At 35.0% G+C, this 5,718-nt stretch overlaps 1 long non-coding RNA gene across 1 annotated transcript in view; it reads left to right on the plus strand.

Moving 5' to 3' along the window:
* The window catches only part of LOC111087572, a 7,830-nt gene extending 4,897 nt beyond the window's left edge, over positions 1–2,933 (plus strand). The window contains exon 2 of the long non-coding RNA XR_002612254.1: positions 2,629–2,933. This is a non-coding gene — a long non-coding RNA (uncharacterized LOC111087572). The remainder of the gene's footprint in view (positions 1–2,628) is intronic.
* Positions 2,934–5,718: the final 2,785 nt, after the last annotated feature.

A 5,718-nucleotide genomic window follows, 5' to 3' on the forward strand; every position in this document is an offset into this window, starting at 1 on the left:
AAAAAAAAAAAAAAAAGGGGCAGTTTTCTGTTTCAAAATGGAGTTGATGAAATCAGATGTATAGAAATCAGCCATAAAACTTGGTTCAGAACAGTTTATCTGTGCTTTAAAATCTTGCGAAGATAGTACTGAAAAATGGTTTCTTGTTAACATCTCACAATACACTCAAAACAGGATTTTTGGTAAAGACACCAGTGACGGTTTAATTCAGTTTAATTTAGAAAGGATTTTAACAAACTATAAACGTTTAGACTATACATATCTTCTTTTTTTCCAGGAAATTTTGTTTGTTTGTAGTTAAGCACAAAACTGCACAATGGGCTATCCGTGCTCTGCCCACTACAGGTATCTCTGATAAGTCAAAACGTCTGTCCTGTTGGATATAAAGATTTCTGTTTGTTTGTTTTTTTTTGTTTTTCATTCGTGTATTTGTATTCCTATTTCTGTCAGAGTTAATTCTAATTCTCAGCATAAACTATCCGGACTTTGAGTTTTTTGGATATTTGTAACTTTCTGTAGGGCATCATTGTACCAAAATTTTTTTACATTTTCTTGTCTATTTCTTGAAAAGCCCCCAGTGGCCCAGCGGTATATCTGCGGATTTACAACGCTAGAAACCGGTTTTCTGGCGGCATGTATTGCACTGTACGATTGCAACTTGCTGATGAGCTAGAGATAGGTTGTAAAAACGCTTCCACAGAGAACTAAGACTGGAAGAAGAAGAATGAAATACCACGCTTTCATGTTAGATCGTTTTTCTAATGCAGTATCTCACAATCCTTAGATTACCTAAATCAACAGTAATTCCAAGTAAGCATAGTCATGGTATAGAAACCCCAACTCATAATATCTTGTACATGTCTCTGACTAGTTCTTGGAATGAGTATGACCTCACTCCAAGAGGGTGTGACTTAGAAAATGTGGCCAATCAAGCACATGCGCTATGGAGCAAGGATTGTAGCATATAATCTTTATCTCGACCTTCCCGTATCCAGTTTACAAGGATGTCACAACTACATGCAGAACACTAACATGAAAATTAAAAATAAAAGTACATAACTAATTATATTTTCTGTACTAGTTATGAAAGTTATGAATATATTAATACTACCACATGGAGTGCTTGTGATTTAAATATTCAATGATATGATTTTAATAGTTCATTCACATTTTTACATCTCTAAAACTACCTGTGGCACATTTATCTTAAGTTAAACGATAGCAATTAATCTAGTGTTGGTCAAAGTTACTTTTCAATATAGCTTATCTGTAGTTCGTGTTCAAGTATTTTCATTGTAACAGAAGTTATCGGACACCAGCGTCATCAGAGACATTGTCGGTGACGCATTAACTATTGAAAACTTTGTAATACCTGGAAACAGCATTCAACTAATAATACGGAGTACGTATTGAAGTTATTTGATCTTTAGAGCTAATCTTTTAACACGTTATGACGACAGAAACAAACCTTATAGTGTTATCTATTATTCGCAACTTATTATGTATCTCATTTGTTGTGATGCACTGTTACAATTTCTGATGAGAGATTCTTTTGCTTTGAATTTCGCGCAAAGCTACACGAGGGCTATCTGCGCTAGCCGTCCCTAATTTAGCAGTGTAAGACCAGAGGGAAGGCAGCTACTCATCATCATCCACCGCCATCTCTTGGGCTACTCTTTTACCAACGAATAGTGGAATCGACCGTCACATTATAACGCTCCCACGGCTGAAAGGGCGAGCATGTTTGGTGTGACGGGGATTCGAACCCGCGACCCTCAGATTGCGAGTCATGCGCCTTATCCACCTGGCCTGATAAGAGAAGAATGTGAAAAAGATTAATTTATCTTGTTTTTACAGCCTCCACTCCTCTTGAGCAAAGCTGGTATAAACTAACATTGGCGAAGCCTTGTTTAAAGTGACGTTCGTCATTCTTGTTAGCCCCCCAGTGGCACAGCGGTATGTCTGCGGACTTACAACGCTAGAAACCGGGTTTCGATACCCGTGGTGGGCAGAGCACAGATAGCCCTTGTGTAGCTTTGTGCATAATTAAAAACAAAACAAACAAAAACAAACAAACATTCTTGTTAATGTGTTGTTTGTTTTGTTTTATGCGCAAAGCTGCAGAACCTGGGTTAAGTTCGCCGTGAGGATCAGACCTTCAATTTTAGCGTTATAAATCCCCAAAGCTTACGTCTGAGTTGCTTAACCCACACTGTAACGTACAGATAACAAATCCATCTTTGTTGTTTAATACGTATACAAATGCCTTCATTTTGTACATTAATTATGTTACTTCCAAATAATAGTCTAAATTAAATCATGAAATTGTTTTTGTTGGTTCTTCAATTGAACAATGTTACTTCCACGTAACGTATCCATTTATAACTCACTGAAATATTATAACTCACAAAAACATATTTTTGTGCAATATAGACCTATTTAAAATACGACAGTTATTCTACTTGTACTAGATTCACAACCAAAGAAACTCGGGTTTAATGGAAAATAATTAACGTCAAGCGATTTTTTCTTACAATTGAAAATGTTCTTTAAAATCTAACTTAATTTAAGCGTATTTGAATTTCAAGCAGTCTGGAAATTTCTAGCTGATTCAATTTTTCCCCCTAGATTACCGTTTAACCATTGTTTCTTGCACTGACCAACGAATGGCTATGTGAGAATACATAATCTGATCCAGTTCTGGACCATAGTTTACGATTGCACATGAATCACCGGATGATGATGATGATGTTTTGAAGACAATACCGATAATAAGAAATAAAAAAAATAACCCACATCACCACTGCACCTGCCAGAATCTCGTTATGTTAATCATAATGTAAGATTTATATATTCAATAAATCATGTTGATATACTAAACATCATGTGTATTATTGTTATTATTATGTTCAATAAATCATGTTGATATACTATTAAACAGCATGTGTATTATTGTTATTATTATGTTTATCCATCATGTTGATATACTATTAAACATCATGTGTATTATTGTTATTATTATGTTTATCAATCATTCACAAGTAGCAGTATCCCCCAAAGAGACAGCGGTAAGTTTGCGGGAATACAACACTGAACTCCGGAGTTCGATTCCCATCAGTGGATGTAACAGATAGCCCATTGTGGTTTTATTCTTTAAAAAAACAAAAACAAGCAGTAGTTGAAAAAAAAAGAATTACTGTAAAATTTGGATAGTATTTTAAAATGTATTTTCTTTAAGTATGAATTAGTTCTGGTTTTGATACCCGCGGTGAGTGCAGTACAAATAGGCCATTGCGTAGCTTTGCGCTTAACAACAAACAAGCAATAAATTACAGAATTGAGGAAAAACAAGACAATTGTACGTTTCACAAATACATCACTTACTACGACCATGGTTTCGCCAGTAAAGGCATCATCAGGCATCTTATATTTCCTCAATTCTGTAATTATAAAGTTTCATCATCAGGCATATCCATAGTCGTAGTAAATGATGTATTTGTGAAACGTACAGTTATCTTGTTTTTCCTCAATTCTGTAATTATGAAGTTTCATCATCAGGCATATCCATAGTCGTAGTAAATGATGTATTTGTGAAATGTACAGTTGTCTTGTTTTCCTCAATTCTGTAATTATGAAGTTTCATCATCAGGTATATCCATAGTCGTAGTAAATGATGTATTTGTGAAACGTACAGTTGTCTTGTTTTCCTCAATTCTGTAATTATGAAGTTTCATCATCAGGCATATCCATAGTCGTAGTAAATGACGTATTTGTGAAACGTACAGTTGTCTTGTTTTCCTCAATTCTGTAATTATGAAGTTTCATCATCAGGCATATCCATAGTCGTAGTAAATGACGTATTTGTGAAACGTACAGTTGTCTTGTTTACCTCAATTCTGTAATTATGTAGTTTCATCATCATGCATATCCATAGTCGTAGTAAATGATGTATTTGTGAAACGTACAGTTGTCTTGTTTTCCTCAATTCTGTAATTATGTAGTTTCACCAAGTTTGTTTGTTTGAAGTTAAGCACAAAGCTACACAATGGGTTATCTGAGCTCTGCCCACCACGGGTGTCGAAACCCGATTTCTAGTGTTGTAAGTCTGTAGACATACCGCTGTTCCACTGAGGGGCGTATCACCAAGTACCGACGGTATCAATATATAAAACAGTGAATTAGTTTCTATGCCTACTTAGATTTATCATTTAAATGTTTTAATTCATCATCGTGATGTAATTCAGTCGCAAGTAAAAACAGTTTATAATATCAAACTAGATTTTGCAAATTTCTGTGTATAAAAAGTGGAAAGAATCACATAAATGCCACTTCAGTAAAAGTAAGAACACAATACGAAGAACTTAAGAAATATTTGTGTTATTTGTCTCAATTATTCTGTCTCGAACAATATGGGTACAGCATTCTACGTGAGGGTTTGATTTCAAGTAATATTTGCCGGAATCATGCTAGCCTGCAATAATGTCTGCTTTCAGCCCTCTTACTGGTGTGACCATTATATATTTTTTTTTATATATTTAGTATGTGTTTCATAGTTATAAAAATAATATAGAATGTTCAAAACGCCCCGTATTTTCTCCTTTTGAACCTTTTCTTTTCCTCTTAAAATATTTCGTTTTGTTTTATTTTTAGCGCAAAGCTGCGCAATAGGCTCTCTATGCACTGCCCATCGCGGCGAATCCAACCTCGGATTATAACGTTGTAAGTCCTCAAATTACCGCTGACTTATGAAGGGACCCCCTTAACATACGTACGCAGAGAAAGAAAGATATATATATATATATATTGCGACTAAACTGTCAAAATAATTTCGGTAATCTTAGTTCACCAAAATATGTATGTTTCGTTAAAGAAATAACAAAACCAGAACCAAGACGTACACCAGGTATGACGTAGCATGTAAAAAAAATAACGAGTTTTTTTCAACTTGAGTACAATAAATTCAATTTACAGTCAAAAAGATTTAAGCCTCTTGGCAGGACTAGTTGTACACTATAGACGAACGCGATAAAAAATAAAACCAACAAAGAAATTATTTTTTTTGTAGTTAACAAAAATATTAGAATGACTGCTTTCGTCATTATGGTCAGTTTAGCTGTTCAGCTCAGTTAATTTCTTATAGATTAGAGGGAATACAGCTGGTCCACAGCACCCAACGCCATCTCTTCCTCTACTCTAATCTAACTGTGAGATTTGACTGTCACTCTTATAACGGACACAAGGCCCCCAAAGTGCGAAGCACGATTTTTGAAGAACGGGACACAAACCTTAAAGCCTCAGATTCCCAATCCGGCACGATAATTACCAGGCTACGCCCAAACCTTCCTAATGCTGATGATATACCTCTGGATGTTCCCTTGTAGTTTACATGATAAGAGTTTAAACGTTATTATTATTTAAGACTAGACTAGAAGGTAGCAATGCGGTTGACTAAGTCAATCTACCACCAATTCGCAATACAACCGAGATCGTCTTAAAACTAATTACAATGTTTGCACCTGTATATTAAAAATAATGATAATCCAAAACAGGTTCTGGATCTCTTATCCAGTGAGAACAGGAGGTGAGCTGCTTTAGGTCCTTTTTAACTCCCTGAGTTTAAAAATATAACATCAGTATCACGATGTTTTAAACTCTCTGAGTTTAAACATATAACATCAGTATCATGATGTTTCAACTCTCTGAGTTTAAACATATAAC

Source organism: Limulus polyphemus, unplaced genomic scaffold (assembly GCF_000517525.1).
Source record: "Limulus polyphemus unplaced genomic scaffold, Limulus_polyphemus-2.1.2 Scaffold2325, whole genome shotgun sequence".
Lineage (NCBI taxonomy): Eukaryota > Metazoa > Arthropoda > Merostomata > Xiphosura > Limulidae > Limulus > Limulus polyphemus.